The sequence below is a fragment of the Stigmatopora nigra genome, chromosome 12 (assembly GCF_051989575.1).
Source record: "Stigmatopora nigra isolate UIUO_SnigA chromosome 12, RoL_Snig_1.1, whole genome shotgun sequence".
Classification (NCBI taxonomy): Eukaryota; Metazoa; Chordata; class Actinopteri; order Syngnathiformes; family Syngnathidae; genus Stigmatopora; species Stigmatopora nigra.
In genome coordinates this window covers 2996037-3023742 of record NC_135519.1, presented here as the reverse complement: position 1 = coordinate 3023742, position 27706 = coordinate 2996037, and the positions used below count along the sequence as shown (strand labels likewise).

Here is a 27706-nt window from a genome sequence, read left to right as displayed (position 1 = left end):
TCAGGCTCAGAGTCAGCTGCAATGGGCTCCAGCACCCCTGCGACCCTAATGAGGATAAAGCGGTTGAGAAAAGGAATTTAAAAAATGAATGAATGAATATTAAGGTTTTTTTCTCCTGTCTCTGCCCCAACTCTGAAAACAGTAAAAATGTTAGGCTTACAGTTTCAGGAGTAGAAATTGCGAGTAATTACACCGAGCAATGAATCCTGTTCTTTTCCTCTCATTTCTCTCGATTTACTGCAGACCTAAGCTCGGGCCCAAACGGAGAAAATAGACAACAGTGGCACACAAGCCAAGTGAACTTGACAAATGGAATACAAAAGCTAACAGAGAAGAAAGAGGTGCTTAGGCTGCCTGTCAAAGGTAAAGTGCTCTCCTGATTTCTGTTTACTCACCACGCTCCAAACTACGCTTGTCTTTCCTGCCGCTTACTGAAGTGATGCTGTCGGCAAATCAACTGCTCGCCTCGACATGATGTGCAATCGCTGCTTCAAAGGGTGAACTCTGTTTAGTTTGTAAAATGTGAATTTTTCTCAGAAAACATGCATTTTCATTCATTTTAAAAGCTGCGACATACTTTACTACTTGTAAATTACCCACACGAGACCTAATGATAATAATCAGTTTCAACATAACCCGACTTATTTTTGATGACTAATTATGATTTTGTTACTATTTTTGTGACTTTTTAACAATCTGCAATATCTATTTCAGAACAACCAAAATTTGAAAATTTAGTGCAATCGAAGATTTAATAAGTTAAAGTCCAAAAATATGTCCTAATTAAGTGTTATTGGCTTTTACATCGCGATTTATGTGTGTGACTCATTTTCCAATGGCAGGTCATATTTGTCATTTTGTTCACAGTGCAGATCAATTTTCTTAACTTTTCTTTTTCCACTGTCATTTCCAGATTTAATGGTGCAAAATTGTCCGAAATAAGTAAAAAACAAAAACAAAGAAAAGAACATAATATAATGTTTTTTCCTAATCCAGTTTTTGAGCTGTTTTTTTAACATCCTACAACACACTACCTTGCGTTTAACAATATTATTTTTCTACAACTCCAGTAACACTCAACAATGGAATTAAAAGAAACTAGGATTACAAGGAATACATACACAAGCAGCAATAAGACGTGCTGTAGAATATAATTAATTAATTGAGACTAATTAGGAACATGAGAGCAGGTGCCATGCTACAAGATGACAGAGAAGACAGCAAGACAACATGCCACTGCAAAACACACACACACACACACACTGAGGCACACGTGCATACACACAAACACACAGCTGCGGTTATGAGGGTGTATCGTGACAGGCACGGGGACTAAAGAACTTTCTGCGTTTTGTCATATGAAACCCCGAAGGAATACTCATGACAGGAAGCAGAGACCCAGGCGCCATGGGGGTCTCGTTCCTTTGTCTTGTGCGTTCCCTTTATTATTTTTTGCTCTGCTGTGGTGTAAGGAAGTTCAAAGATTTTTTTTTCTTCCCCCTAATTATTTCAGCACTTGCTTGAAACTGCAGGCGGTGGAGAAAAAAAATCACAAAAACTCTTCAACAACTAGAGCGTTTAAAATGTGCCTCATATAGAGACGCTAGGCAGGGTGCATTTAAATTGAACTACCATTATTTGATTGTGTAAAGTTTTCGATTGGAAAAACAAAAATAATTAAAAAGCTCGAAATCCTATTTGACATTAAAATCCTGCATTATGTGTTGAAGTATTTAATATCAATAGTTACCTTTTCATTCCTGTCAACTGGTACGTTTTATACGTATTTTATACGTTTTATTTTTACCATTTCAAATCATGTACGCCGTACACCGACTTTTGTACGGGGAAAAAAAAGTTTTAAAAAAAATTGCCAATATTTATGAAAACCGATCTCAACAAGACCGTTTTGGCTGAAATCCAGATAGTCTCGTAGGCTGGTAGCCTATGACGCTACTGTCATCGATCGTTACTATTGTCACGGTATACCAGTAAAAAATATCCTCAATCGTATGTATTTTTTTAGCAGTGCGTACGGCAATATTAATAAAGGATGACATGCGCATGCGTAGATAGATATACATAGAGTAAATATCGTGGAAGCAAGCATGGAGGAGCCACCTAGTAAGAAACGAAGAACTCAAGGATCAGGTCGACACCAGAAAGAATGACTTTGTATGGAAATTACCTTTGTTATTTCTATTACACAGTCTGGTTGCTGCAAGTAAACATGCGTCATACAGTGTTTGTAAGTTTTTTTGGGGGTTTGTAAGGGGAGTCATAATCATTTATAAGGGCAGTTATCGGCAGAGGTTGACATGTATGCCTTTTTGTGTTAACTGGCGCACATCCAATAACCCTTTCAGGATTAGGTTGAGTATAGCTCAATTATGAAAAGCATGTTTAAACATGTAAATAATGTTTTTTGAAAACCCAAAGGCTCCCTTGTAGGTTAATCCTTTTCCAACTATCCATGAAAAGCCACAATCGCCCCTGAAAGGAGCTTCCTAGCATGCTCCCCTTGCAAAGAAATTGGTCTTTTGAGTTCAGGAAGTCGTTTTTGCTGTCTAATTCAATGTCCAAATGGCAAACTCTTTTGTAGCATAGAGAAAACTTTTGACTTTACTATTTGTGTTATGAAAAAAACGATTAAGATCGATAAAAAGTACAATTGGAAAAGCGTCAATCAAACCCAAGCAATAGCAATTCTTACCAAGCACGCAAACCAACAATCAAAAGGACTGTGAAGTCACATTCTGTGAAGCGGACAGCTCAATATCCCTCCTTCAAGTGGCTTGTCAAGGAAGCACCAATGGTAAGACTGGAAGTAGATGCCGAGGAAAGGCTTTTTTAATTATCTGCGGTTGGGTCAGACTGTGCATCATCATTAGAGAGACTAAATAGCAGTGGTCACTGACTCAGGTAGTGGTAAACGGCACAATTAACAGGCTGAAGAGGGAGAACTGTATTCAATTTGAAAGCCTTCTCTCCTAATCCATCTCCAGTGATCAGCCGTGCTGCTGAGCTACGCCCTTTTACATTCAATTACATTAATCAGGTTATTACCTTGCAAAAAGTCAACGTTTTAATCAAGAACTGGCAAAGTAGGGCAGCGTGTGCACGTGGCGGGTGATGACACGTTTAAAGTGTGGTGAGAAATGAAAGAGGGAGTGTGTTTAGGGTGGAAAAGGAAAACAGTTGGAGAATTTCGGTTCTTAAATGACAGATTTTCATTTTCATTTGTATTAAGGAAAGCAGGTTTGTTTTAATTAAGTTTTACATTGCCTTAGTCTTACATTGCGAAAAAAATGCCAACAAATGATCAAATTCATATACTTTTTCTCATTGACATTCATGGTATATTTTTGTTATTTTACATAAAGTGAATAAAAATATGTCCATATGCACACATATTGGTGAATCATTATGTTTCAGAGGAGCTAGTATCAAATGATCGCTACTACCAGCCCTCCTGGTCATAATGGATTGGAGGCTTATCCTCATAGGTGAAATAAACTCAAAAACATTTTCCTACTTGCAGTATGTCAACATACAGTATACACTGTGTTGCGTAGTGTTGTGCTCAAGGCAACAATACTAGTTTTTCCCGGGAAAATACTGAAATCAAGACACTTGGGCGTCAGAACTAAGAAAAGCCAAGACTGAGAAATAACCACCATCTTAAAAAAAATTGACATAAAACTGACAATATAAATATATACTTTTGCTCATTTAAAAACAACTAAAGGTGATACTATAGCTCTCACTAACACAACTGAAATAGTTGTCTTCTCATCCATACATTTCCCAGGTACGTGTTTGAGATAATGAGTCTAGGTAAGGAGGTAAAGCTGAGACACATTCGAGAGCAACCTAAGATCTTATATTTGTCTCTTGGTGCGATCAAGGAAAATAGACACCTTTGAGACAATCTTGGGAAATTGAGGCAATTAAAAGAGTTCTCAGAAGTTTTACACAATGCTCACTGTGAGACTTATTTATGACAAAACTATTTTGGAAAACTTAGAAAACCAACGTGTCTCAATTGTTGCACATTTTTTCAGTGAAGTATATGAGACATTAATGAGATTTCATCTTCGAGTTTGCTCTCTTTAGCATATATTTTTATAACAAGGAATATCAATGTTGTCATTTATCAGAGTGATGTTATAGTAACAAAAGAAAATGTTATTTAGTTTAAATCTTTTTTTCCCCTGACCTTACATGCATAAAGTTGAATACTGGTTTTGACAGAAACCTGTGTCTGCCTTGCCTGTTAGTTCAGAGTGTTTTTTTTTTCTAATGGAAAAAACTGGACAAAAAAATAAGATGGCAGCAGAAAAGGCTGGAAAAACCTTACAAGTTGACCAGGCAGTAATGAATACCAACCATATCACTGATATGTGATAGACAGTTCATCCAAAAATGACTAAAAAGCCTGTTTTCAGTATTTTTTTCTGCTTATAGTCTAACAAAACCTGGGACTTTGGAATAAAAATGAGCTGGCTTCAAAATCTGCATCAGAAAGAACTCACACAAAAATAATCATAAGGTCAAAATACACTAAAATCCGTTCAAAATATGACCTACCTTATGAATTTTGGTACCGCAAACTCACACAGGTTCAACACTGAGTTGAGTGTAATTTAACCTCGCATAATTATGGAAAACGTTTATGGTAGTTCCTCAAAATGACCTGCTACATTTCTTTTAATAGACCTCAGTGCTGCGGCCCAGCAGTGGAAGAACATAATATCTACCATGCAAAATTTGGACGATTCTATACAGTGTCAAAACATAAGAAATTGTTCTAATTAAGTAAATAAAGTACAGTCCAGAATATTTGGTAAGTGCAATTATTTTTCTGAGGCTCTGCTACATTCAGTTTCAGCCTCATGTTGTTGACCTTCAGTAAAGGACACAACCAGCGACTAAGTGACCAACAGTGCGAAATTAATTCAATATCTATCATTTCGTACTGAAAGACTTGTTTTGAAATGTTGAAAAATTCATAGGTCACCACCAGTGTCCTCAACCAAACTACAGTCAGTCTTCAATACTCCTCATTGAATGAATCTCTTTCCTCGGTGCAAAAACATTACGCGAATAGAATTCTTCCCAAGAGTTCAGGCTTATATACTATAACTTCAATTGAAGTGCAAATCCTCTTATCCTTGCAAGGGTGTTGTTAACCCGCCAGGTTTGTATGAACAGTAAAAACATCACAGCAAGGTTCGCATGTCAATAATATACCGACATACTCCTGGGATTATAGAAACACTTCTGTAAAATTATATTTTATTCATGTATGAATGAAAACTAGTTGACCAAATTTATTTAGACTAATACACTAGCTAGATTGGGGATTATTTTATTCAACAGAGGGGGAAAAATAGTCAATTTATATGAATTTATGCTTACTTTCCAAGCAGTTTAAATTGCTGACTGATTGTTGACTGCACACACAAAGTGAATGTAATCGTGTGGAAGCTCAAGCTAAGCAGTACTTTCTCACCACTTGTCTCACAATAATGGTGTGAAAATCAATTCCTAGGCATGACAGTCATGAGATGGACATTTTTATTTTGTTTATTCATTTAAATATCTATTTTAGCGACCATTCACTCTGTAATTCTTGTTTTTTGTATTTTGTCTCATTAGAGGTTGACCCGAGAATTGGATGCTGAATAATGAGGGAAATTCCTGTTGTCCTCCACATAATGAGAGAAGACAAGAGGTGAGAACAGCTCAATAGGTGAGATAACCACTCTTTGATCCAAACAGTCATGCAGAACCACGACTCGCTGCATCGTCAGAAAATGTGCTCGTTTCTAAACCTTCCCAAAGAAACTTTTAATGGAGAGGGAAACGTATGCTGCCATGTGATACGATACAGTGGAGTCTTTGAGATACAAGTTAAATTTGTTGCTTCCATTTGTAAAATCTAGCTTTAGGAAATCTGTCACCTAATAATAGCTTGTTGTTAAGCTTCCAATTATCAAAAAGTGCCTCCCTTTTGTGGGCTTTTACTTTTGAATACTATATAATGTATGAATATTATAACTTGTTCAAGTATCAGAACTAAATTTGTGCTAACAAGATCTAGAAATTCAAACTTAAGATGTCTTGTTAAAATGAGAGCGTGTTCCCCAGTGGACAAAAATGTTAAACATATCTCCACCCTTGACAAGCAATGTTAATCCATTTGGTGTAACGAACTAGCATGTGTCTAATTAAAATATGCCTTTTAATGATACGCCCTGACGTCCTGGAAAACACTGTCACGCCTCTCCTCCTCTAATGCGGGAATATGCTGATTGCTTCAGTAACACTGAGGGGTTCCAATCCCAGGACTGCCGCTGCCTCCTATGGGATTTAAGAAGCCTCTTTAACAGCTGCTTCCTGTTGGTGGCCGGCAGAGAAACTCTCTGCGGAGCTTCGGGGGCCAGCACTGTTGATTTCATTCAATTCAACGACTGGGCAAAAGGTGCTGAAGGGGAAAAGAACCCGACCCGATCTTGCGACAGCTCATTTAAAACAAATCATTGCCTGGTTGCAGCGCTTACAATGTCCAGGTGATAAAGCAATTAAAGCTCACTAATTCTGCAAATCGGAAAAGGCCAGTGGGTAATTACGATATATAATGAAATTTTTGTGATTCCTCCACCATTTTACGCGGCCATGTTTTTTTGTTCAACGGTGGGTCCGTTTGACGGTCGGTGAGGGGACGGGTCAACAGTGGGTGGGATCCGTGGCCCTCCGTGGCACGGGCGGGGCTTTGGTTAATAGGCTCTCTCTGGACAGATGAGGTCCATTAAGAGGTTAATTTAAAAAGTGAATGGAGGACATCAAGGGAAAGGTGATGAAGGAAGAGTAGGAATACACTGGATCACACGGTTCAAGGAGAGAAGGAAATATAAATTCAAATTGGCAATCTAAGCATGCTAAATAGATAAAACAGCTGAGAAGGACAATAAAAACATGGACTGACACTCTATCATAAACACTGGCAAAAATAACTACAACACTTCTGCTTCCAGGACGACTTTTCTTTGGCATTGTTCACATGCAGCCGACTCCCAATTTCCATTCTCCTCCCCACCCCATCCTGCAAGAACCCCTGAATCAGATCTGGACTCATTGGTGTGTGGATAATGAAGGGGTTACCAGGAGCTGGGAGAGACCCAGTAATTCTCCCGCACCGGGGGACCTGGTTTTTGGGTGGGGTTTGGATGAGTAGCCCTGCTCCGTGATGCATGCACTCATGTGAGCTTGTGACAGCCTCACCCAAATCCGAGGCCTGACACCCATGCTGCATGTATTACCAAGATACAGCACGCAACTCGCTTCTGGAATCTTTGAAATGTTTCCTTGACTAGCCAAGAATTTATGTGTTTGTATTGTGCATTGCAAATAATCTGGTTGAAAATATTTGGCTTTATTTTGAATAGCAAGGTATTACAATATTAATGCCGACAGTATAAGTGATTCACCCCCCCATATGAATTTCATTAAAACAGTTTTCATTGGATGGATTCAATTTTTAAAAAACACGTTCTAAAATGTTGAAATGAACATAAAACATATACATCTTGGGGTTAAAGAACCTAATATAGAGTGATCAAAACATATAAAGGGTGTAAAAAAGGATCAAATCCAGTACCTAATTTACTGACTATTAAGATAAGAGATGTTAGACCAAGAATGTTGAGACATTCATCCATTTTCCTGTGGTTAACTGGGACATTTGAGGAAGGAGTACAGTAAATTCTATTCTCAATGGCAGAATTAACCCACTAAGTTGGTGACGTACTTCCAATCTCAAGCAGCGATCCGTAATTGCTTGTCCGTTTAACTCGTGAGAAAATAAACATAAAAACTTCAACCTTTTACTACTCTGAAATTATATAAATTTATTATAAGGGATATTTTTACATTTTACAAAACTTAGTCAAGCATTGCTGTATAATTCGTTAGATTGCCTGTCTAAAATTCCTATTTTGTCTCATTTTATGAACCGCTTAATCATCGTTAGGGTCACGGGGGGTGCTGGAACATATCCCAGCTGACTTCAGGGGACACCATGAATTGGTGGCCAGCCATTCGCAGGGCAGAAGGAACAAACAACCATTCACGCTCACACCCATACCTAGAGGCAATCTAGACTGTCCATTCAGTCTACCATGCATGTTTTTGGAATATGGGAGGAAACCAGAGTACCCATAGGAAACCCACGCAGGCCCGGAAAAATCATGTAAACTCCAGACAGATGGACGTGACCTAGATTTGAACCCAGGACCCCAGAGCTGTGAGGCCGATGCGCTAACTTAACGCTCCACCGGGCCTCCCATGTCTAAAATTGTGAAATAAAATGTATCTGTTATGAAGCATAACCATTTGGGATTTACCTGTTCTCTTGGTTCTCAAAAGTATATCTTTCAGGTTTTCCTTCATCGTCTTATCCGAAATGACCAAAATTTTGAGTCCAAATGTAGGTTACCCGGAGTGTAATTCAAATAAAAGACATGCAAAAATGTCATTCTTCTCATTCTTGCTGAGTTCATCAGCTTTCCTCTACCACAGACGTGGGAGTATCCCAGCTCAATATAAGGTCAAAGAAATTAGCATATCATCTGGTGAAATGGTTAGACAATGTGTGGGCGTATACCTTTGGGGGGTCACCTTAAACATCATTTTTACTCCGTGTTCTCCAGGGTTAAATTTTTTTCCACTTCATTATGATAAAGATGGGAACAACTATCCAAAGCACCGACGCCGTCAATAGGCATTGAGCCTCGGCCTCATCCAGTCTGACTCACCATCTCTCTGGACCCTGCATGAGCCCCCCATCCATCATCTGAATACTGCGGGCCTGAATCATTGCAGATCATTATAGTAACAGAGAGCGTACTGGTGATTGGCTGTGATTGCTAGATTACGGGGATCTGAGGGGTGATCCATCACGCCGGGTGGCACGCTAACACCTCTCTGTGATGGGGTTCACCCGGGGGGTCACGGCCAGGTCAGCAAGAAGAGTGAACACGGGAAAAAGGCTCTGTGCAGCTAGCAAAGGCATTGGATGCTGGGTCATTTTTTACCCATTTCTCAATTGAGGCTCAACTTGTAATCAGGCGGTGTATAGATTTATCAGAATAAGTTGATATATGTAGATATAATAGTGCACGAGTTAAAATTGGAGCTCAAGTGATTCCCTCTACGAACTATTTTTTAAAAGTGGTACATGGACAGTACCCCGCCCAAGGCTGCGTGTTGTCATCCAAATGAGATAAGTTTATTTCCCTCTGCCGGCATTTGTTCCATCAGCCCGCGAGGTCCCGAGCTGCCCGAGGAACCGACGGGGAGTCCATCCCGGCACTTGCAGCTCTAGGGGCTGGCCTGCTAGCGCAGAAAAAGACTTTGGCTGCTTCCCAAATATCTGCCCGCACCTTCTGTGCCAATGCCGAGCCTTAGAAAAAGCAGGAGGCGACAATATTGTGGAACAAATGTTCTCTAATCTCAGCCTGCTGGTCAGGGGTCCTGGATGGATTCCTCCGCATTGTCCCGTGGAGATTGTTGTTGTTCCCAAAGGTTATTAGTACCATATAATTGTGGTGATTGTATAAAGGTAATTCACAAATGTGCTTATATGTGTATATACAAAATGTCTGTATATGATGGTAAACCTTGCCACCAAACACACAGAAGTGTGGGCTAGAATTTTAGCTCATTTTCTTGCAATGACAATCTATTAAGACAGTTGCCAATATATCTATAGCGCCTCAGTACTAGGTCAGTTTTCCCTCAGTTGGAAATTCTTTAATGATGACGTTCAACCCTATTTCTTTCCTTTCATTCATTCATTCATTTTTTTAACTGCTTATCCTCACAAGGGTCACGTGGGGTGATGGAGCCTATCCCATGGTGGCCAGCCAGGCCACAAGGAATCAGACAACAGACTTTTGTTTTGCAAAACTCCACATAAAAAGCATCAAACCAATTTGTAATGCTGACAACTGTCGAAATAAGTATGAGCACATGTAATTTGCCATGCTTTAATTTATTTCAGCCACATATGGTTTTCTATTAAAATAAATCATTTTAAATTCTGAAACTGCTTTGGTAGTAATCGTTTCTATTTATATTTATCAGTTAACCACTTTCAAAAGCAAGCTTTACATATAGTGACTGTATTGTTCTTTAGTTAATCATTTTATATAGTTTGCGATCATTTAAAAAATGTCTTCAAGCAACCGTTTTATTTGTGAATCAAAATATTGGAATTATTATTCCAAGCTTTATCTTGTTAACTATAGTTCATTTTCTTGCATGGAAATTTCCTGCAGTAAGCAGAGTCTTTTTATAACCTCGCATAGAAAACATTGCGCCGTGGTGTGTATTATTGGAAAATTTCATTTGAAATGATTTTCCTGATCACTGGCTTATCTCTTGGATTCCTTCTGCTGGCAGTGAGGAGTTGAGCAATTTGAGCCAAAAGAACAGAAAACCAGTCAACTACACCAACTCAAATTTAGTTTTACTGATCCAAAACTGACTTTCCAATTTTCATGATTGCTTCTCATAAATACCAATTAAACCTCTGCCTAAAGAAGTGGATTTGAATGATTATCCTTGTTCAATTTCCCTTCACTTTCAGTGACTTTTGCAAAACAATCAGTCTAAGCGGCACATCAGTGTTTATTTGAAATAAATGAGCAGTTGACCAGTGGGTGGAGAGTGTATCTATGGCAACAGTCTGGTCCCCAGCTGTCACAGAGAAGGAGAAGATGGGTGCCATGAGCGAGGAGACCACTTAACCTCAGCTGCTCCACAGCTTAGGGGAGTCAAGATGCTACTGAAGCCCGTACGGAAGCTCACTTAATATGTAGACAATAGCATCCCCCAAACGCCAGACAAAGGCTGACTTCCAACCAGAGAGTGAAAATAAAAGCAAGCACAGAGGGGGAAAAAGAACAGCAATGCACCCTTATGACGAAGAAACTCTGCTACACCAGATGGATTGTAGCATACAAGTAAGGGCGAAAAGCCAATTAAATCTGGTTTAAGTGGAAAACAGTTTAATTGTTTACTTCGGATACAGCATTGCTATTTTCTGGCAGAATTTGATCGCAGCGGGAACCATCTGCTGAAGTCGCATCAAAAGCAGAAGGAAAAAGTCTTTATGTCAGTTGTGTCCTTCTTATTCTGTGGCAGGTAACAAAACAAAAACATTTGTAAAGTGGATTTCTGTGGGAAAAAAATGTTGCTTTGGGTTTCCTCCAACATTCCAAAAACGTTCATGGTAGGCTGATTGGACACTTGGAATTGCCCCTTAGTATGAGTGTGAGAATGAATGGTTTTCCAGCTACTCGTGCCCTGCGATTGGCTGGCCACCAATTTGTGGGTTTTCTCCAGGTACTCCCTCCTCTGCTTCTGGCCTGAAGTCAGCTGGGATAGGCTCCAGCACCCCCGTGACCCTAGTAAGGATGAAGCGATTCAGAAAAAAAGAATGAATATTCGTCCACATGACTCTTAAAGTGTCTCCTGGTTACCAAGGCACGTACATCAGAAGGACCAGCACGATACATTTGATTGCAGCATAAATATATTATGTCAAAATGGTTCGATATATTCTTTTCTATTCTGTCATTACTCTATTTTTTTAAGATAATTTCAGGACTACACAGGGCCATTTTTCATTGGCACTGAAATATGATAATTCGTTGAGATCCCGAATGAGTTTTAAAAAAGAAAGATTATATTAAATTGGAAATTTTCATCATCTAGGAATAAAATTGTTCTCATCTAAGAACAATGATTTTTCTAAACATGCATTTATATATGGAATACGACTTGTCTAAATTGTCAGGCTGTTTACATGTATTTTTTTTTGTGCAGCCCACCCTAATCCAATTAATTAAACTCCCTGATGCATTAGGTTAAATAACAGCTCAATTAGTTAAGTATTTTTCACAGAATGTCCATCCCTTGTTTGTTACTCCAATCAATAGAATGACAAGTGGTTATATATACACGTATAAACATACAAAATTACAATTACGTAATAAAAAGATAATTTCATTTCATATGCTCCTTTTCCGTTCCACTTATCCTCACAAGAGTCGCTGAGTCAATTGAAACTCACTTTTAAGTTCTAGCTTGGTCAGAGAAATAATTTGCCTCACACATCAAGGTAGCACAAAATATGGGACACCAAATCAAAGCAAAAAATATGTAAACAAACTCATTTTTGTCACCTGCTGTTCAAAAGGTCAAAAATAGAAGCCTATGAGCTGACAAGGTCAATTTAAAGCCAGGGGCAAGGTAGCAATGCGCCTGTCACGGTGCCATGTGACGCACATTGTCACTGACAAGAGGGTAGCAGGTCAGACAGGAAGGACCCTTGTCATGAAGGGGAAACTCTCCCTCCCGAACCTCACGCAAACGGCCTTCCCGGGCTTTGTTGCCGCAGAAGCTGGTGGAAAGGCTCAACTGGCTCATTCAAGAGTTTATCTTCGTTACTCCGTCTTTCTGTCTCTGTACTTTTCACCCAATCTTAACATGCATATTTGATTTTACTTCTCTTAACTCACTAATGCGTTTGCAACCCGGGAGATAAAATATGGGAGGAAATTGAATGATCAAAGCCCTACATCAAACAAAGAATCTCTGCCATTTGTTTCCCGACCCTGTTCGCTTAATCCTGTGGCGTAAATTCCCCGTGTGGCTTTACATGCATTTGTGAGTGTGTGAAAGTGTGTGTTTGCCGGAGGCTATCCCAAGGGAAGCTTCACCGGCTTTAGAGGTCAAATCAGTTGTAAGTCTATTAAAAAGGCAAGCGTACACATTCTTGCCGTGGCATGTCATTCAGGCACACTTAATTTCCACTTGATCAACAGTTACAACGCAGAGGGGAGAAGTAGACCTTCAATGTGCTCACTCAGTGTTTCTCAACTGTGGAACCCCATGAGGTGCTCTTTGAGTTGCTTCGCTGTTATATTTTTCTGGGCATTTGTACTCCTTTTTGACCACTATTTTTATGACGTTTTGATTACAGAGCAGAGCCCATTCAATGGTTTTAAAAAAAAACATACTCCCTCTAACATTTCAAAATAGTTATTCAGCGCTAATCGTTTTACTGTACGACACAGTTGAACTAAAGTGAATATGTAATTCATATTTTCATTCATTCATTTTCTGAACCGCTTTATCCTCACAAGGGTCGCAGGGGGTGCTTGAGCCTATCCCAGATGACTCCGGACAACCATTCACACTCACACTCATACCTAAGTGGAATTTACAATCAGCCTACCATGCTTTATTTACCATGCATGTTTTTGAACTGTGGGAGGAAAACAGAGTACCTGAAGAAAACCCACACAGGCCCAGGGAGAAAATGGAAAATCTGAGGGGGGGAATCTCCATATATAAGCTAAAGAGTAAACCATTCCACAACCTTTAAAAAAATAAGCCCATTTCTATGTTGGGTGTGATATGTAGTCATATTTCATCTCAGACAATCAGTATACACAGAAATATATTACAACACTACGAATAATTGTATTTACCTTATTTTGACATACTATGGGTGGAAAGATACATTTGAACACATTTTACTAATTGATTGCAATTTATTTAATAATCCAATCTATTTTGACTGTGAAGACTGTAAGCCAGCAATTTCTCACAGCCATTTATAGCCATCAATTGTAGTTTGAGTTAAAACATACCTTAGTGCAAGGGTGTCAGACTCGGGTTGGTTCGCGGGCCGCATTAACGTCAACTCAATTTCATGTGGGCCTGGCTATTTTAGATATAATATTTAGATTTTTTTTAAATAAATGGATTGAAAGAACTGGATTAAAAACCCTGAATATTCCGTTATTTGTAGATCTAAAAAAATATTTATTTTAGCTTTTTAGATTTTATGAAATGATTTTTGAACAAAAAACTGAAAAAATGATTCAAAATTTACATTTTAGAATTAAAACGGGGGAAATCAGGAAGGTTATTATACATCTATACTCATATACTCATAACTATACATTTTAATTTATTTCCTAAAACAGAAAGTCGGCACTCATAATTTACTTTCCCAGGCCACACAAAATGATGCGGCGGGCCAGATTTGGCCCCCTGGCCGCCACTTTGACACAGGTGCCTTAATGTATTAAAACCACTTTTTAAGATGTCGAATATAAATAGCAGCAAATCACCTGATAATAAAATTACTTCTACACTAAAATCATGCAATTGAATGATTGCAATTACTAGCAGTCTATAGCTCCAAGCCGTTTTTGTGTCTTGTGGCAAAGTGACACATGAACATTGTAACCAACACTGTCAAGATTAATTACCGCAGATTCCGGGGGTCGCTTGCATTGCTAAAAAATTTAATTCGCTATTGATTTGACTTTTAAATGGTAAATGTCCACTCCCATTACCATATCATGGACACGGAGCAGCCAGTACTACAGCGCGTGCACTTGAAAAGGTCATTTAACTTTTTCAAATCTGCATGTTTTGTTGGTAGGAAAAAAATGACGGCCCCCTGCTACCATATTTGGCATGCAGCAGCCTTTTTTTGGGTTGTCTGAGGACAGCAGTGCACTTATGACCTCTAAGGGTCTATTCCTCTGACAGACATTTGTCATTCCAATGTGAAAGAGTGCTCCGTAATAGATTATTGACCACCTCAGCAGAGTCATCACAGCACGGCAAAGAAATGGAGCTGCTGACTGCATAAAAAACCAGCACAAATGTAATCCAAAATGACCATTCATGGAAATCAACACAGTGCAGTGCTTGAGAAATTGTGATGGAGAGAGAAAGGTCTCTTTGCCATATTTTGTTGGGGCATTTTCAAGCATCCTTAATTGTATGATAATTCATCTCGGAGCACTAATTTACCCCCTGCCGGTCTCTTTAAATGCTGGGCCATTCTGTTTACCAGCTTCCACAATGAGAAAGGCATGTGTCCTCCAGCCAAGGAGCATATTTACAGCCATATTTGTCAGCTTTGTTCCCCCCTAACATAAGGGTTTGGGGCAAAAAAGCCCATATGGGGTCTTTGCTGAAATGGGCATTGTTTCAACTTTTTCATAGTCTTTCATTGTCCTTCACAAATAGTTTGAGGTACCCAGTTTCATGTCTTGTAAATGATCTGCAATTAAATAGAGGTGTAAGACATCAATGTGGATGGATAAATTGATTTGTTAAGTAATGATCTAATCCAAACGATTGAAACAAAACTAAAAAATCGATCAGCATCTTTTTTTACGGTGAATATTCTGTTTTCTAAAAAAAAAGTGGTTCATATTAATGTCTGAAATGGTTATACAATTAAATGGTATTATTTCTTAATTAGTCTAGGTAAAATGGAACTGATTGTGTTCGTGCATACATATTTCATTCAATCAATCGATCAAAGCCAGTGAATAAAATCATGCTAGACTGTAATAGCAGCAAATGTTTTATCACTTGATAAAATCGGCAATGGACACCCCTAAAAAAATTGTACAAGTGTACACATTTATGACAATACCATATGAAACAGTGTAAAACAGTGTAATATTTCTGAATGTAACTAATTGGCTGCCATCAACTCCAATACATTCCCAATATATGTTAACACAGATGGCTTGAAGCAAATGATGATTTTTTTTTAGTGCCATTAACATCCTTTGCATTTAGAAATCGTCGTGAATGCAAACTTACTGTATACAATTTTTCAAAAAAACACTGAAGTACAGATCCACACCCTGCAATGTGTTGACCCAATTTTACACAGCTGACTCCAACAATTCTTCTAATAACTAACTTCTGTCCAGATTTTTTTGGACCTGTATGTCTGTCATGTGTTTGGGGAACATTTAGGCTTATTTTGCCATTGCTTATTTAAGCCACAGGAGGCCTATTAATTTCAGCAGGCCTTGTCCTCTCCTGGGGCTCCTGCTATGCCCACAGCACGTGCGGTCCCATTGTTTAGACCCATTTACATCTGTGGTCAATGAATAATGACAGTTCTGCAGGGGAGAGACTCCAACACACACATGCAGTCGGCAAGCAATGGGAAAAAAAGCAAAAATTTCCCAAATGGTGGATTTTATAATGGGAAAACTAAGGTTTCAGAATTCCTTGGTTACCTATGATGATTTTAATCAGCACAGTTGCAAGCAAAAAGCTTTGCTTTTTGTGGCACCGTTTGGAATTCTGCTGCTGTGGCTTCTGGCACTCTCCCAACTGTTTTGACCCATTAAATGAGCCACATTGGCTGCAACGATGCCACGCTAATGCTGTGTGCTTCTCACAAACGGGCTGCTGGCATGCCGCACCGCGCTCTGGCTGTGCCACTGCTTCCACACATCATAGAATATTAACCCTTTTCTGTTCCCTGACAAATGTACCAGATGGCACGGCACAATAACAGCTGTCAATTTCAAGGCAGCGCCTCTTTGGTGGATTCTTTCCCCTTTTCGCACTTTGGGATTTTTTTTAAGACATAATAAGTGAACTGATACGCTGTTTCCCATTGTAATGAATCACATTACAGCTGTGACTGGGAACTGGGAAACCAAAGAGGTGTTAACATACAAGCTACAATGCACACAAGCGCCAAGACGGGGCGGTGGAAGCATTTCAATATACACAGTCCCCCCCCCCTCCCATCACCACTGCCGAAGCCATCGTAGCAGTCATGAGATGAGGTCCCTGGTGTCGCTTTGCTGCCACTCGGAGTAAATTAAAACTGAGAGCTCCCAATACATTTCTCATTGTGGCCCTAAAGCACAGGAAAGTTATATTTGGCCCAAACGGCGGCAGGGGAATTGCACGCCTAGCATGGCCCAAGTCGACTGATTTACATGATAAAAGCAGGAGTCAGGAAAGAGGCCCCTATCTGGCGTTTCGTATTTTCTCTCGTTTATTCATTTCTTTACCAACATCACCTCAGGTCCATCACAGGTCCAAATGATTGTGGCAATTTAGATGTCGTTCTACACACTCCCTTAGATAAAGGGGAGAGAATTCCCTAAGCTTTAGGCCTTGTTCACACATAGCAGGCTATGTGATTAAACTAAGATATTTTACCATAATCATCTACATAAAATGTATTCAACTGCATTAAAAAAAAAACTACATTTGGGAAGTCTCCATTCAATTTGTCCGCAAGTACTTTACCCACTAGGCCTGGGTTCGGCAACACAAAATGTTGAAATGAGCCAGATTGGATGAAAAAACAAATGTTTGGAGCCAAAAAAGAATTAAATGCCTTATAATGAAGGCAACGCATGCTTTATGTATTTACTATATTAGCCTACTATCAAAATGTGTAAGTTGGCTACAAGTATTGATGATGAAATGTTATGCCTGTAGCATATTCTGTAAAGAACGTCTCGCAACGTGACTGCTGTTTTACAACGCCACCTCAAGTTTAACTTCATTATAATAGAACAGAAGTGATTAAATCACTTTTTATCTCTTTTCTCATTTGATAACTTCTCGCAAAAAGTAAACATTTGGACAATCCTTCCGCATTGGCAATGATTCCAAATGATTCGATCCGAGTAACGTTGAATCCGTTGTTTTCCATCACACAATCGCCGGTTTCTTTACAACTGTGGTCTAACTAGCAGAAATGTTGAAATGTAATATTTATTCTACACTTTGTTACGGGATTGGGAAACTTTAAGCATGTTTGTGTCATATCTGTTGTCTGTCGTTACAGAAATCATATTAAAATATATATATATATATATATATATATATATATATATATATATATATATATATATATATATATATATATATATATATATATATATATATATATATATATATATATATATATTTATATATATATATATATATATATATATATATATATATATATATATATATATATATATATATATATATATATATATATATATATATATATATATATATATATATATATATATATATATATATATATATATATATATATATATATATATATATATATATATATATATATATATATATATATATATATATATATATATATATATATATATATATATATATATATATATATATATATATATATATATATATATATATATATATATATATATATTTCTCTCCCCCTATATCTAGTTCCTTTCGCTCTTGTACTACTCCAGTTGTAAAAGACAGATACAAATGGTATCGCTGCCACAGAAGCCATCAGTCTATCTCATACTTGTGCTTTGTAACTCAATTTCCCACCTGGCTTGAGCTGACAGCTAGGCACAGAAGTCAATTCCAATGTCCAATGGAGAAGCCCACGGTTTAATCCGAACTGACTTCATCAATTGTCAAGTGGAGGTAAATCAATTCTGAATTGGCTTGAATCCGATCGGTAACCGGCTGGTCTTGCTGACCATCCTCTGTTTTGTCAGATTACTTTAATACTACAGTGAGCGGCACAGGATATGACCTCAGGGGTTTCCTGTGTGAATGTTCATGATCTCCCGGTGCCTGTGTGGTTTTCTCTGGGTACTCTCATTTCCTCTCACATCCCAAAAACATGCATTGTAGTCTGATTTAAAAATCCAAATTATCTGTAAGTATCAGTGTGCATGAATGTTTTTTTCTCTTTTTGCCTAGAGATTGGCTGGAAACCAATTCAAGGTGTATGCTCCCTACTGCCAAAAGTTAGCTGGGATAGGCTCCAGCGCCTCTACGACCCTTGTGAGAATATGTGGGAAATTAGATGGATGAATGGATGGATGGACGGACGAATGAATGACTACAGTGATCACTACGCTTCTCACTTATTGCTCGTCGTTCAGTAAAGTGTACAGGCTAAATCCATACACTTTCCTGCCAAACATGTCAGTTTTAGCTGACCTAATTATAAAATGAACATGCCTGATACCACAACACACGTAATAGCAGTTGCATTAGCTGACAGTCTATTTGTGATGACCATAATTAGCAATCTACTTTTTCAGATCTACAAACGCCCTTTTATTATTCCCCTTGCCATTTTTCCGAATGGTATCCTCCCCCTTAAAGATTAATTGAAGCTGGGATGAAACAAAATAGTTCCCAGGGGGTGGGCCACTGTTTGTTATTCATGTGGGTTTGAAAACAGCAACAGTAAATCCTCTAAATTGTTGTTAAGCTAGGGATATTACCATATGTGTGCCATTTCCATAGACTGACAGCTCCCTCTGGATCAACTGGGGACTATTGATCTTGCAGCACTCCATTTCAAGTTAATTGTGCTTGAAATGAGGTCCACACTCCCAGGCATACCTTTGTTCGAAAGGTGGATATTATTTTTTTTATTTGGCAGAATGTCGACATCAAAGACAAGAGGATACATTTTGTTTTGGGTTTTATCTTACGTAGGCGGCTTGTCACTCTAGAGAGGATTGGTCCGAAAGCAAGGCGACCAAATTGGACAGGGCTGACTTTTTCCCAGATATGATTGGATAGTGACATAGCTCCGCCTACACTGGAATAACACATCCTTTTCTGTCATAAAAATCCAAGAAAACATTTTGTTCATGTGCAACACAGAGCTAAATGGTTGCACTTAGAATCTGGTTGTAGTATAAGGGAATGATCTTATTTTACTGCATTCAGAGTGATAAACATCCAGTCCATTTGAACCAAATGATTATTGTCAGGCTTTCACAGTTCAAATGGATTGGATGTATATTGGATGTGAGTCTGTGTATATATATATATATATATATATATATATATATATATATATATATATATATATATATATATATATATATATATATATATATATATATATATATATATATATATATATATATATATATATATATATATATATATATATATATATATATATATATATATATATATATATATATATATATATATATATATATATATATATATATATATATATATATATATATATATATATATATATATATATATATATATATATATATATATAATATATATATATATATATATATATATATATATATATATATATATATATATATATATATATATATATATATATATATATATATATATATATATACTGTCTTACTTCATAGTTCAATTTTAAAGTAATTCCTCATAGAAAGTGTCTGTTTTTTTTTAAATCATGTGCACACAGGAAAACAGCAGCAAGAACACGCAAAGTTTCACAGTTCTGCCGCGAAAGTCCGTACGTGCTAATCCCTGTCACGTAAGTGCAAATCGGATTAGTATATGTGACATGTATGTTTTTACAGGTGCTTTTGACAGCGTGATAGAAACAGTGTGAGAGGTAGACTTGCAAGGAATGAAGCCAAACGCAAGCTTATTAACAGCAAAGAGAAAAGGCAAGGGAAGCTGTGTGTTGGCGTGCAAATACTGCCACGCTCGCTGATTAAACCTCTCACTTTCAACTGCATCATAATCCTGCCTGGAACTCAGCCTGGCAATATTATTTAGAGGGAGAAGGTCCACATAGTATAGCCTCCCAATACGAGTGTCAGTCCCAATCTGAAGAACACAACCTAATATTCCTTCAACCCTCCGAGGAAAGCCTTTTGCGGGCATTAGAAAAGATGCAAATCCCATCTTCTCCAACAATCATTCGCATATCAATCGGATGTTCCCGCAGCAATATCAAATCACAACAAATAAAAGGTGTGTAATGGGGGACATTAGGGGGCCCCAGTTTATAGAGGCAGGATTTAATTTGCATGGCAGATTACCCCTCCAGTCCCACTGGTGGGGCCACGGCCTCAAGGGCAAAATCACTGCTTTTTCTCCTTCCTGCCGTCTCTTTTATTCTTTTATTAATAGGATCGAGTCCTTTAAAATCCATCAAGTCAATTGAGTGTAATCTGATTTCAAATTCAGCATGAAAACACTTAACTTGTGGCCGTGGCTTCACGCTGGGAGAAAAGAATCCACCTCAAAGTTGATTTTCAGTACTCCCTCTTGCTTGTTTGACATTTCATGGTCAGTAAAGTGGACTTTATGCACATGAACAAAACAGCAAAGAATCCCTGAGTGTTGTGTACAAAATAAATAGATGTTACATCTCCTAGTTCCAAATCCCGGCGGAAAAGTGAGATTGAAAGAGAGGGAAAGCAGGGCTAGAGATTTTTTTTCTTCCTTTGGTCTCTGCCCTCAGTGCACCGGTCTGACTGGGGCCAAGTTCTGCTTCAGTGCCCCAGCAAGCATCGCCGTTACACAGGCAGACAAATACACACACACACACACTCACAGCTGGGGTTAGCAGTTATTAGACAGCAAGAAGGGAGAGGCGAGTGGACTTTTTCACCAAATCATGCATTCATAAATACATTTACTGGCTTGCGACTCACCACAACACATAACTGAGTGACGTGAAGTCGTTTGACATCTAGAAATGTGGAAGACAGCTCTAATTGGCTTGACAAAAAGCGGAATAATGCTGCAAATACTTTGGGATTAACACAAATCCTATGAATCATGTCATTCCTATTAATCATTTTTGCAACGTTTATACCTGCAAGTGGACATTGAATATTTAATGTAAATTTATGATAATATGATCTGTAATACAGTATTAGTAGCACTGCCAGAATTAATTGATCAATCGACAAATAATGGCTTTAACTGACAACAATTTTGATGATCGATTCATTGTTCCAGGATGTTTATCTCAAAATTGCCCAAACTTTTCTTGTTTTAAAATCTTAAAATGGAATAATAATCTTTCTTGTGAAAGGAACCGATAATGTATTTTCAAATATTTGCTTTAAATCTTAGAAATAATTTAACAGTTACAAAATCAGATGGAATTCATAACTTTTTTGGTGCATATTTTTTTTATTGCACAACACATTTGTTTAAAAAACAATGATACCATTACATTTTTGTTCAAATGCACATTTACAGCGAACTTTTTATCATCAGAGTAACACTGTATGTAACATGATATATATTTCAGCCAATTAGTCAATGGAAAAATGGATGATTAGTCCTGTAAAGTCTAATCTAATCCAATTTAATCAAATTAATCATTGGTTGCAATTCTAAAAAGTGTATGTATGTCATTGTACATTCTTAGGATGAACCAGTACTAAGTAAAAAAATCAAGTTAGAGACCTTATTAAAGGGTCTTATAGTTGTACAACTAACACATACTTAAAACACATTTAAATGCACTTAAACAAATTGACTTATCAAATGCTGTTTTTAAATCATTCCTGTGGTTCAAATGTGGCATCGTTTGTCACGTCAAAATGTTGAACCAAACTGTTGTTATTTCATCTAACTTCTATTAGAGTCGTGCAAATGTACCATATTTTCACGACTATAAGGCGCATCACATTATAAGGCGCACACTCAATGAATGACACTTTTTTTTTTTCCATATATAAAGCACACTGGATTATAAGGCGCCCTGTCTATTTTGGAGAAAATTTAAAACTTTTAAGTGTGCCTTATAGTCGTGAAAATATGGTATTTACTTTTAATAAAGACAAGGAATCTAGTCACGAATGAATGAATAGAAGCTACTCCGGATATTAACAAAAAAAACGCTTAATGACTGTTTCCAGCCATGCCGCTCAAAATGATTTGGACTTTGATTGCTAATGACCTAAATGACTCAGGACTTTTTATTTAATCAAATATTTAGAATTAATGATTCCCTTTTGATTTTTTTTCAATGTAGTTTATTATATTTTTTCTGTTTATGAATAAAATAATCCAAAAAAAAAGAATAGTTTTATTCTGCTCACTATACCCACGCCCCGACCCACGCCTTATTAACATAGAACCAACAGCGGCGGCAACAATGTTTTCTGAACACTTCATGCATTACAACTCAGGGGAGGGTTAGCACCATGCATCCCTGCATCTCAAACACACACACACACAAACACACACACACACACACACACACACACACACACACACACACGTGTTCCCTAGTGTGATGCTCTAAGAGAGAAAAAAAAAAGAAAAACAACACAACGCTGTTGATCAGAGCTCCTCAGCTCGCCTGCTTTGCACTTGCAAGAGAATCTGACAGAAGCAGTGATGTTTGAGATGCGGGGAGCTCTGATTTTGTCCAGGCCTGATTAGTAAAAACGGCATGTGAAGCTGATACTCTCAGCGGTGGATTTTGATCCAAGCTCCACAACACACTAAAGTTATATTTACGCAACAGGAATCTGTTGAAACAATGTGGGAACATATCATTGTTGCAAAAATGATCCCAGTGTTCTGAGACTCTCAAAAGTAACTGAACAGTAGGTGGCGTTGGCTTGTGGGAAACATAAAAATCAACGTTCCACCATGTTTATTGACTGAAAAGTCCATGCATCTGTGCAAGCCACAATTACCAAACCCTGGAGTACAAAATGAAAACTCTCGCAAGGACCCCCTGTAATTCACAACTCACACTCAGATGCTCACACTCAGACTAACTATCTCCAGCTCTTGCCGTTGTCCACTAGCTGTATATATGAGAAATTTCATGACGATATAACATTGATTCGGCAATCCGAATGTACAGTGGTTCTTCCGCTTGACTTTCATGCGGGCAGTCTGGGTTCGATTCCCATTCGGTGGCAGTGTGATTGTGAGAGTGAGTGGTTTTCTGTCTTTCTGTGTGCCCTATGACTGACTGGCGACCAGTCTCGGCCCTAGACTGGTCACCAGTCAGTCAGTAGGGCACACAGAGAGACAGAAAACCACTCACCCAGCTGTCTTTGGGCAAAAGGCAGACTATAGACTAGACTGTAGGGCCTAGATTCTGGGCTATAGTCTGCCTTTTTCCCAAAGACAGCTGGGTTAGGCTCTGGCAACCCCGTAAACCTTTTGAGGATGGGTATAGAAGATGACTGAATGAATGACATTGATTGTTTGGATACCGATATATTACGGGCCGATTAAGGAGTCTGCTTCAATTAGAACTTAATTCAAGTGCCTTCGATCGATTTATTATTATGTATATATTTACACATTTCAGATAAATCAATAAATCCCACTGAGTGGGGAATTGATCCCACGGCATCCGCATCGAAGCTAGGCAATAGAACCACTGTACATAGGGTGTCCTTAGTTTTCATGTTTTAGTGTTTAATTCATAGTCTGGCATTGAAAACAATAGACAGTGCCATTGTCTGTGTTAAGTGTTCAATGTTTTTTTAATAGTAGGGATGTCATCGAATGATTTCCTTTCCCAGTCAAAATGGATTGGACGTCCAACACGACCGTAGAGGGTTAAGAACGATGTTTTTCAAATTACACATTCATGAAAGTATACTAAAATATTTTTTTCCTTATGACCATGAAACATTGAAACAGTGCCTGTACTAAAAGTTAAATTAAAAGATTATTGTTCATCATTTAAAATTATGTTGCCATTTATTTGATATAGAATTATATTGGGGTTCGAAAGTTGTAGAGTTGCAGATAATTAAGGAATTGAATGAATAATGCTATTTACTAGAATCCCTGATTTACTAATGATACAATTGGTGCAATTGAGAGAATTCAAAATTGTCATCAATCAACTTTGTCATTAATTAAGAAGAAGAATGCTTAACAATGACGTATAAACGTTCATGTTTGATTTATCCAAGCATGCAATTAGGGTTTCTTCCTTGCCATCACTTGACTGTACTTCTTTAAGCTTTTATTCAACAATAGGATTTGTCACTGGCCACAATAGGCCAAAGTGTAAGAAAGAAAACTTGCAATCCTCCTGTGAGGATTTGGAAACTTATATAACTTCCAATTATGAAAACTTCTTCCTTCTTTGCTTTTTCTTCCTTTCCGTCTGTTTGCAAGTCTTCCAAAATATCTGCAGTGCCACTGAAGAGTGTATAATGCCTGTGTGCCCACATGACTGGCCAAAAACACTCCTGCTCTTTCTGCCCCACTGAGTCTTGCTGCATAATAGGGGTCTTGAAGGCTGCGGGCTCAGAAGAAGGCCCGCCTAACAAAGCCTCGGTGGCTCGCAGCGACAGCAGAGATAGGCTGTTTGCGAGCCGGATGCCAGAAAACTTATTCGAGAGAGGGAGGGCAAATGTGAGATGCCGTGGCGGCGGCACGACACTGTAAGTTTCTGGTATCTTGGAAAAAGACGGATGCACTTTGTTGGTCTTTTGTAAAAGGCCAAAAAGCTGGTCTTAGTTTAAAAGAAAAATAAAAAAATGAAAAAAAGATCACAAATTACTTGAGTATACATGTTTGAAAGCCACAAATCTTTTCAAACTGGAATTATTTGACCTATACTACATAAGACCAACAAATCCTTCTAAGTATTTCCATATCCCTTTCACTCATTCAGCACCTCCCACCTCAACCGTCACCATTCACTTTACTTTTTAGCTCCACAGGAGTGAACCTGTTTACCTGATGGGTGGTCTTAGACTGGCCTAAAATAAAGCCCCTACCATCTAAGTGTAGAGTAGCCGCTAATCCGATTTCAGGAAAGAGTCAAATCCACACATCTCACAACTACACCATTCAGCCCCCGTGGCTTCAGATCCCAGTTTGCTCCCTTCTAATTCAAAGGGAAGAAATCACTTTCACCCAGCTCGCACCTCAAAACACTTGTATATCAAATTATCTTGGAAATAAATAAAAGCATCATTATTGTGTTCCTCACTCCTCTGTGTGTGTGTGAGCATGAATCACGTCATTATACTCTGCAACTGGCTGGCGACCAATTCAGGGTTGTCCACAGTTGGCTGGTATAGGTTCCAGCACCCCCGCGACCCTTGTTAGGCTGAGCAGTAAGACAATTAAATTAACTAATTAATGTGTTCCAACCCACCATTAAAAAAAAAGTGAATTATTGGGAAAAATAGTACTCCAACAATGCTGAGCGCAGTCTTCCCTAAACTATTCCAGAAAGTTGGTTTTCGTTCCAATCTGTAAGAGGAAACCTTTCAATCAATCTGGTATCATAGAATTGGAATCAGTGGATTGCAGTCAGGTGCTTCTTTTTGCAGTAGACACATTTTGTTTTGGATCAGTTGAAACAAAAACCTGCACCCACAGCGTCCTTAAGACCAGACCTTTGGGTTAGCATGTCAGTCTCACAGTTTTGAGGATTCGGTCATCAAATTGTGGAGTTTGCACGTTGTCCACAGGCTTTTGTGGGTTTTGTTCAGGTACTGTGGTTTCCTACCACATCCCAAAAAATACAGGGTAGGCTGGTTGAACACAATAAATATACGTGGTGAGTATGCATGTTTGTCCGTCTCCTTGTCACCTGCAGTGGAATATATTTGTCTTCCAAAAAAAAGAGGATATAAAGGAAGTACCATGGTTTTTACATAATGATGCTCTTCATCATTCATTCATTTTCTGAACTCCTTATCCTCACAAGGTGGTGCGGGAGCCTATCCCAGCTGACCTCGAGCTCAAGGCGGAGGGCAACTTGAATTGGTGGCCAGTCTATCGCAGGGCACGAGGAAACGAAAAACCATTCACGCTCATACTCATATCTATGGGCAATTTAAACAGTTCAACCAGCCTACTACGCAAGATTTTGGAATGCGAGAGGAAACCTGGAACAAACCCAGAACATGCAAATTCCACATAGGGGGGCCAACCTGGGATCAAACCCAGGAGCTGAGAACTGTGATTCCGACACTATAACCACTCATTTGGAAGTATTAGTACTTTTAATACTGCATATTATCTTCTAGTTCTTAGAATAATAATTCAAGTGAGAAACTGATTTTTCTTTAGCTTTCTTTTCTTTAGCTAATTTTAGTTTTGAATGAAAAAATACATTTTTTACAGTACCAATACAATTGTTTTCTTTCCTTGACAAGGCCCATGAGTATGTGGCCCTTTAATAAGGTTCATCAAGTCGGACATATTACCTGGTCTCTTTCTTGAATGCAGTGGATCCTTCGTGGCACGTTACACGGGCCAAACATAAAGCAGTGTTTCATACGGCTGCGGCTTATCTGGCCTCTTCAAGTATGTGAGACATGCCAGGAAACAAAGGAACGTCTCTGTACGCCCACCAACAAGGCGAACGTATCCTTTTCACGGGCCACACATTGGACCGTGAGCTACACCTGGACCGAAACGGAAAAAATATAGCTTTAGACTTACTGCATACACTTAAGAGGAAGATTAGAGAACATAGGTTTAAAATGTTCTAGATTTTAAAAAAAGTCACAATTTAGGACTTAATGAGAATCTTCTAAGGCCACTTTAATCAAAATAAACAATATGATGCAAATCAGCTCTGTTGTTTATTGTGTCTTTATCATTTCTAAGATGATTTAGGTTTAAGTTTTTTTTCCATCTTGTTTTTTTTTTAATTATACTTAAGGGTTTATTTAGTTTTAAAAAAAGAATCATTAGTACCTAAATGTCCCCTAAGGCTAAAAAATTCAAGTTGCACTCGGAGTTTATAATGTAATATTTTGACTCATGTTCTCATGAGATGCCTTTTATGTGTTTGCACTATTCAATGTTTAAACCAGCTCTCAAATAACAAATTGATTCTAATTATGAGACCAACACACAAAGGCAGTGAGCCTTGTGAATATAACTATTTGTGTGTGCTTACTGTGTGCAAATGAGAGGCCTCGCTCTTCCATGACCCATATAAGGCTCTGCAGTGAGGAGTAAGCACAGGTTGGAGAAAGCATGGCCTCAGCTGGCCAAACAGAGACAGTACAAGCCAAAGATGAATTTTCACTGCCTATTTCTAAGGCCA

At 38.2% G+C, this 27706-nt stretch overlaps 1 long non-coding RNA gene across 1 annotated transcript; it reads right to left on the bottom strand.

Moving 5' to 3' along the window:
- Positions 1-406: 406 nt before the first annotated feature.
- Positions 407-27706, bottom strand: LOC144205699 (uncharacterized). The gene is made up of 3 exons (XR_013328171.1): positions 27557-27706; positions 26856-27056; positions 407-504 (listed from the first exon to the last, which is right to left on the bottom strand). It is a non-coding gene; the product is annotated as an uncharacterized LOC144205699 (long non-coding RNA).